Source organism: Meleagris gallopavo, chromosome 3 (genome assembly GCF_000146605.3).
Source record: "Meleagris gallopavo isolate NT-WF06-2002-E0010 breed Aviagen turkey brand Nicholas breeding stock chromosome 3, Turkey_5.1, whole genome shotgun sequence".
NCBI lineage: Eukaryota > Metazoa > Chordata > Aves > Galliformes > Phasianidae > Meleagris > Meleagris gallopavo.
This window is the reverse complement of record NC_015013.2, coordinates 65,837,721-65,845,679: the sequence shown is the minus strand read 5'-3', so window position 1 is coordinate 65,845,679 and position 7,959 is coordinate 65,837,721.

Sequence of the window (7,959 nt, the reverse complement as noted above, 5' to 3'; positions counted from 1 at the left end):
CGGCGGTCTGGGTGCGGGTAGAGCAGGATCTGCCGGTCTAAGAGCTACCCCGGAGGTGCGCACGGAGCCGCAGGACGCCTGCGCGGTGCCGAACCACGCGGCCGCTTTCCCTGGACGGCGAAGGAGGCGGCCTCGGCTGAGCGGTGTGCGCGCCGGGGCGGCGGCCCTGCCCTTGGGATGGTTGGGAGGCGGCCGCTCGTAGCGCGGATCTTGCGAGCATCCACGGCGCGGGATGGGCGGCGCGTCCTGCCGGGTGCGCTGCTCCTACGCCAGTCGCGGTCGGTCTGTGCCTGCCGTAATGCAGACTCTTCACAAGTCTCGTGTCTATCTTCAGCGTATGCTTAAACCTTGAAGCCGTTGGGACTCGCAAATGGAACTGTTCGGCCAGAAAACAGCCCAGCTGTTGGCTCGTTCTGAATTCGATTCCAGCTGCACTATGTTAATGCATGCCTTAGTATGTGTCCTGAAGTTCTCTCAGGTTTGGTAGTTTTAGGGTCTTGGCCAGCTTCTAGTGGAAAAAGGGTTAAATACTGGGCTCTCTAGAGCTTTACTGATAATGCTGCCTCTTCCTAGAGGCGTATTTTGGTACTGAACTCATTTTTGGTTTAAATACGGCTCTGAATAAAGAGGGTGCTGCACCCCGGGCTGTACATCAAAGCAGTATTTTTGCTGTGAAATAAGATTGCTATGGAGCAAACATAGTATAACACCCTCCTCCGCTGCTTTCATTTTGGGGGAGTGTGTTAAATGCGTTATTTTCTGATTCTAGTGAGGTGAAGATCTGTAGGTAGATGGAAAATCTAGAAAAAGACAACGTGCTTGTGCTCATTCAGTTAATGGCTTGTGCCCGGCTGGCCAGCCCTCAAAGACTTTTCTCTGGCAAACTGGAGTGCTTGTGCTGGAAATCCTGCCTGATGATAAGTATTACTCACCAATGACATGCACTTTGCAGAAACCCAGGCTGCCTAGTCCTCTCCGCCGGGGCAGCTGTGAGTGCCCTGTGTTGCTTCTAGTAGCCAGGAATGAGTTTAAAACCTAGAGTCAGAGACTGCATGTGACTTCTTGTTATTATTTGCATAGTATTACTATGTATTACTATGTATTACTATAGGACTGAGAATCATGAAATCATTTAGGTTGATATGAAGACAGCTTTCTTAGCTAGCAAGAGTTTGGAGATAAAAGTCTCCACGTAGGGAGTGTGGCCAAGAAAGCCTTAGACAAGGTTAATCCTCTAGGTGTGCAATGTATTCAAGTCTTCCACTTTTGTTGAATGTAGTCAAGGCGGCAATGCTTAAACAGCTATTAACGTGTATACTTCTGAGGTGATATTCTGAGTATAGGATTGCTGATACAGTGAGGTTTAGGGCCAGCAGCTGCCTACGTGAAATCAAGTTTGCTGCACGGTTATATGTAGTAGAGTTCCAAAACAAGCTGGTGGCTGAGCTGGACACCACAGTTGCAGAATGCTTCAGTGGTTTCCTTACTCCTCCCACCTCCTGTATGTGTGAAGAAGCAGTCTCTGCTTGACTTGTGCACGGAGTCCTCATGTCAGGGGTGAGTGGAAGGGAAGGTACTAGCGTATGATCTTTGGCTTGGAGAGGCTTCATTTTCAGCAAAGGGATGTTTGGGCTGGCTGTGTTTCTCTAAATGGTGATTAGTGCATGTTCCTTTGCCAGCCCCTCTGGGAAACTGGGTCTCCACGCACTTGGAGTCTCTTGATATGTGATTACAAGCACTGAAACAGTGCTGCTAGTTCAGGCTGAAGGGTTGTAGTATTCTCCTGAGGTGAGGAGACCTATCTTGTATTGCTATGTGTTAAGATGCAGTGATCAGAAATCCCATCTTTCTCTGCATGGGTTGGTAACTGAAGTTGCATGATTTCTTCCATCTTTAAAGTGAACATGGTTTTGTTTGCAGAAGAGCATCTCTGTGCTACTGTTTGTGCTGGTTCCATACGCCACTGGAAAATGAGGATGAAGCAGCACCGACAGTACTGACACAACGTGCTGCTGTGCTCTGACTGATTAGACTGTACTGCTGGAAGTCTAACAAACACAGAGCAAAACTGCTGCCTGATAGTGCGGAATCTCAGTTGGTGATAAGGTGGTTCCTCTTATATTTCTGCACTTCTTCAGTTATGTAAACTGATGTCGTTCAAAATCTCTTCTTCTCAGAGTTCCTAAACAGCACATGTGATTCCATTAGACAGCATATAAGCCTTTCCTTTTGTAAAGCCTTGTTTTACATGTTTGGGGCTGATAAAGTGTACTTTAATGTTCTTTTTTTGCAGAAGGAACTGACTGCTGGCAGTAGGACAGAACTTCCCTCCTTGTCCTAATGAACAAAGGAACACCTTTTTCTCCTGCTTTATTTGTTTTCTTTATCACTAAGTTTTTGTAGCGCTGGAGGAAAGAATTATTTTTGCTGTACTGTTACAAAACCAAACACTTGATAAGTAAATAAAAGAGAACAGAGGACAGTTTGAACTGTGAAGGAGGAATTATTTCACTGAACTGGGCATCTGCAGCAGCGAGTTGAAGAAAATGGAAGGCCCATTACATCAGTAGGTCCACTGTACAGAGCCAGGTCTGCTTGAAATCTTTGAGAGGAGGAAAGTTTTTGTTCTGATCCACATTGAGGGTCCCGGCTGTTACACGAGTTACTTGATGACGTGGCTGACCTTCCCTCCTCAGCTGGTGTGTGGATGAGTGCAGTTGCTGAGCTGCTGGGATCAGCATGCTGTGTTGCAGGGGCACTCCAGCAGCTGCCACGTGTGCCTGTGCTTTGGCACAGTGTGGGTGGCTGGAAAAGCATCAGCTGTTCTTGCTAGGTCAAAGGCTTGGGAGTTGGAGGGTGACTGCAAGCTGTCACACCCTTTTCAGGAGGAGGGGGAGCAGGTGGGGTGGTGACAAGGCTGAAAAGAGGCTTTTGCTTGTGGTGTGCACAGATCTTCTCTCCTTTTTCCCTGTTGTAAATGCTGTGGCTTGCAGGTATCCTAGCAGGAAAATCTTCCACCCAGCTAGAGTAAAGCCTGCTCTCAGACCATTTGGGGTAGTGAAACTTAGCTTAAGGACTGGCTTTCTCTGGGCTCTACAAGGCCAAACTATAACTGAGCTTTTAAAATCCCAGCAGTGTTAAATTAATGCAAGCCTTTTCTTCTGCAGTTTCTCATGCTTCAAAGCTCTGCAAAACGGCCTTTGGGTTCCCCTTTTTCCCTCTACAAATGCATAGCCAAGAAAGCTTGGAATCTCAGTCTAGCCTTGTCAGTTCAAAACAAAAGCCTGCATCAGAACTGTAGTGGTGTGAATGAGATCAGTGCCTTGCTCTGTTAGAGCTGGGTAAAATGGGCACAGCTGACTCTTACGCAGTCGGGTGCCTCTTAAACACTATAGGAGGGAGCAGAAAGCCTTAGTCATGGTTGTCTTACTTCCCTTCAGTTCCACACCCCCCCCCCTCCCGTTATGTATGCAGTTGTCAGATGATCTTGCTTCAGACCTTCATCAGGTGCCTCTTGAGCAAGTGCACTGTCAGTGAGTTGAACTGGACTTCCTTGCACCTTTCCATGACTCTTGTACTTCATGAGCCAGATTTCAGCTCTGTGACCCTTCCTTTACTAGCATTTGTTCCTTCAGCAGGAAGAGGTACAGATGACTTTCACGGTGAAGGCGCTCCCCATCTCATGCACAGAAGTTCAGCCTGAAGATGTGGGGCTAATCATGTCATCAGTGCGTTGTTTGTAGATGGCTGATTTGTGGTGGTGGTGGACGCTACTCCAGGTAAAGGAGGATATCAGCTATAGCTCTTCAAAAAGTGATGTTTCCATGGCAGCAGAAACAGTGCAGGGAGTCTTATTGAAAGCCAACATTTTGTTGACCAGCTTTCAAAAGGAAGGGAAAGAAGCTCCATTCATTTTACAGGGAAAAACCAGAGGTGGTGGTTCTTGAGCCCATCACAACAAACAAACATACATTTGGCAATGTATGCTTGGTTTTTAAGGGAGTGTCACCTCCAGATAGACTGGTGATGATCCCTGTTACTTCTGCTGGAGTCCTTGTAGCGTGAGCTATATAGAGAATCTTACATTGGAGGAGAGGATGTGTTTACCCTTGTCCTTTTAATATCTTGCAGTGAGTAAGCAGAAAAATGTCAAACAAAGGATGACTGAAAGGGAAAACAAGCATTAAGTGAGATTAAGCACAAAACTGAAATGCTGTTGTTCAGCCAAAATTATCACTGTGTCTGTCAGCTTCAATTCAGGACTCCAGAGGGACTGTTTTCTCTCCTGTTAAAGGTAGTGGGTGTCTTCAGAGTCCCTCGTGTCTGAATTTGTATTAGCCAGAGAGGCTGGGAGCTTTTGTTCCAAAACCTTATGCTAGAGGCTAGACTTCCAAGCTCAGACCTTTTCATATGAAGGTGAATTGTAGCATACAGGCTACCCATAGCTTTCTAATCTGGTTCTCTCCTAAAGGTTTGGTGTTGCTCCTGCCACTTCTTCCTTCCGTTCTTCCTTCCTCTTTCCCTGTGGTTAAGGGGGCTGAGTGGGTGTGCAGCACTTTTGGCAGCAAAGGGTGACAGCATGAGCTGTCACAGGTGTTAAATGTGGTTGCCCTGCTATGAAAACGCAACCCTCTGCCAGAGGTGTAGGCAGCTATGTGAGTTTCTCAGCTGCAATGACAAATGGTAGCAATCGGAGTACGCAGTCTGTTGCCCTTTGGAGAGGGAAAATACAAGGGAGAGCACACCGGCTACCAGCAAATGCTGGTGTGTGGAAAAAGGCATGTTGTACTATTTCTTACCCTAGCAGAAAGAGGTAGGCTGATGCTGTCTCATGAGAAACCAGTGCTATTGTGGTGTGAGTACTGTCACTGAAGGTTGCAACTTTCCTGTTGTGCAAGTTGACTTCTCTATTGCAGAGTCCGAGGGCACAGGCAGGAAGCGTCCTGGGGTGCTGACTGGCTGGGCTGAGCCGAGAGTGCACAGCTGAGGTCTTTTGCAGTAAGATGCTGTGTCACAGACAGTAGCAGAGTGAACTGTCTGTGTGTCTGGCCTGCCAGCAGCACAGGAAATGTACATTGTGCTTAAAACCTTCCTAGGCAAAGAGGAAGCACACGTTGTGTGTGTATATTATGTATGCGCCAATAATTAATTGTTACTGTAATTGAAATTTTAATTCAAGAATAATTATTGGTTCAGATCTGATTATTACTACAGAAAGACTACTTACGCAGATAAAGTACCAGTAATAATAACTCTGTTACATCTAAATTTACAGGATGCAGTGCCTTTATATATGTTAGTTATAATTAGTTTAATTAGTTATTATTTTTTTGCGGCATTTGTTACCACTGAAATCTAGTTTGGTCCAGCTACAGATCTCCAGTGATGATAGACTTTGAGCCACAGAATCTCCAGTCTCAAGCAATGGCAATATTTTGTTACAGCATTGCAAAGGGTGGGGAGCAGCTTGCTGTGGGTGGTGGGAGAGGTTAGAAGTGTCACAAAGGCAGAATTCTGTTTTGCTTTCCCTTCTGTAGCAGCTAGAGTTGAGTGGAGCTTTGTCAGAGACCCCTAAGCTTGGGATGTAGTTGAATGATGTGCCAAGGGAAGTGACTTGGACTGATGTTGGTGTTTTCAGTCAGGTGTCTCTCCTCTGTGCTTGGCACTGATCCCAGGTGAAGGAAAAAAACCTTGAAGGAGAATATTTCTAGGTAATATTTTGTCATTGTAACTTAGCATGGTGAATCAGCATGTTTTGCCTGTGTGCATGAGGGTTGTTGTTCACATCTAATTTGCTTATTTTTTTTCTAAAGTACTTTAAGCTAACAGGAATCTGAAGCTGAGCAGAAAACAATCCTGCTCAGCTCTCTCTTCAGCTGTTCTCAGACTACACATGTTGCATCCTGGCATTTGAAAGGCTTGATAAACTTGATGTATTTCAGCACACTTCACACGTTTTGCGAGTGTTTTAAGGGCTCCTGAGTATTGAGAAGCAACAGATCTCCTGCCTGAAGCTAATCATTGCTGTTAGCCAACCCGCTGATTCTTCCTAGCACTCTGATTACTGTTTACAAAGCTGAGCTTTATGTCTCAGCTTTGACAGGCTGCAGTGCGCAGGAGCAGATAGGGAACTGCTGCCTGCCATCTCCATAGCGCTGCTGGACCTGGCAGAGGTGGTCCCTGAAGATCAGCTCTGAGCAGCTGGAGTGCTGCCAGAGATATGGAGCATCCCCAGCCTATTTCACAGCGCTGGGAAAGGAGACTCGATTAAATATTGACTTTCCTGCTGCCAGATGTCACCCTCTTGGCAGAAGACAGACAAGCTGTTTTACTGCAGTGTGCTTAGCTTTGAGCACTGAGGTTTTAAAGCACCTGTCCTGCTGTCCTGCATCTTCTCAAAAGCCACTTGTGGTTTCGTGCTTGCTCCACAACTTTGTTTTAGAGAGGATTTGATGTCAAGGAAAAGGATAGATCCTTGATCTGAATTTCCAAAGCTTATTCTCTGGGAGGAAACTGGAGACTCTGTCTCAAGCTTGCTATCTTATGTGCAGTACAGATGCTTTTTGCATTTCCTTCAGGTTCTATTGCATCCAGCTCTGCAATACCGGTCCCAAGATGGTTGTGTGTCAGGAATGGATTGGCAAACAGCACTGCTGTGGCCAAGCTCCTTCTTATTTTAGCTTTTTTTCTTCCCTGCCTCCCAGTGCAGTGGCAGCTTGATTTCTAACTTGTGTAGATTGCTTTGGACAACACTGGGAGCCTTGAGCAAGGTGGTGAGGGTTCCAGCTAAGGCTGGAGTGTCGGGATGTCTCACAGGAGAGACATCTGTGTGACGGTCTGGGTGTTGTGCCTGCAGTGTGGCTGGCCCTGATGTGACCTGCAGTGAGGCCTTGTCTTCCTCTTCCCCTAGGACTGCCCCAGGGCCTGTCCAGCATGCATCTTTTCTCTGTTCTTGTCATTCTGCAAGCTTTTCCGTGGAGTATCAGTTAGACCATCCCTGAAGCATTAGGGTTGAAAAGTTTACTAGACTAATCCATTAAGCAGAAAATTGATCGCTCAGACTGTAGCATGGCTGTATCTCGAGTGAGTGAGAGTAGTTATTTTTGGTTTTGTTTCTTAATTTACTGCTGTGAAATGGGGCATGTGATGGGTGAGCTTCTGTGGTAGGAAGTGACACTAAGCCTCAGTTGTGAAAAGCTATATTTTAGGTTTTTTAGCGATGTTCAGGTCAAGCTGAAATACTGCGAGGCTTTTGTGTGTCAGTTCTACTTAATGCTCTGTGGGAGTATAAGTAAGGAACCTAGAGATCACCTTATCCAAGTATGCTGGTATTTAGAAAAGCTGAACAATGTACCTGGATGGTTTTGTTTTTTTTTTTAATCGAGCAGATGGGGATTGAATTATGTCATGCATAAGTACTAGAACACTGCTTGGAAATCTTGAGGCTTGAGATCAGTAATCTGAAGGTATTTCCTATGTAGGTTATGAAAAAGCAAATATAAATTGCCTGTAATGTCACCCACAGATGAAAAGTGGCATCTTCTGTCCAGAGCCAGGTGTCAGAAAAGGGATACTCCAGCTCTTCTAGGACATGGAAATCCTTAAAAGTTTTCCCACTCAATGTGAAATAATCTCCAGACAAGCTTTCTTGACCTTCTCTTTGTCTTCTTCTACTGTTGGAGCAATCACTATTTTATGTCTGTCTGATTCATGTGACAGTAATATCTCTGTCAGCTAGCCATTTCATTTAATTGATTGTCCGAGTCTGACTTGGAGTAAGAGCAAATGTCTCTTAACAGAATTTATTCAGCTGAAGCAGCATTAGAAGTCATTCAAGGAGGTATCAATCATAAAATCTCAGAGCACTTATTAATGTAATGCAAACTTCAGTGGTAGTATTACTTTAAAGGTATATGCATTAACGGCATTATATTTAAAATAACAGTGAAAAAGCAAAGC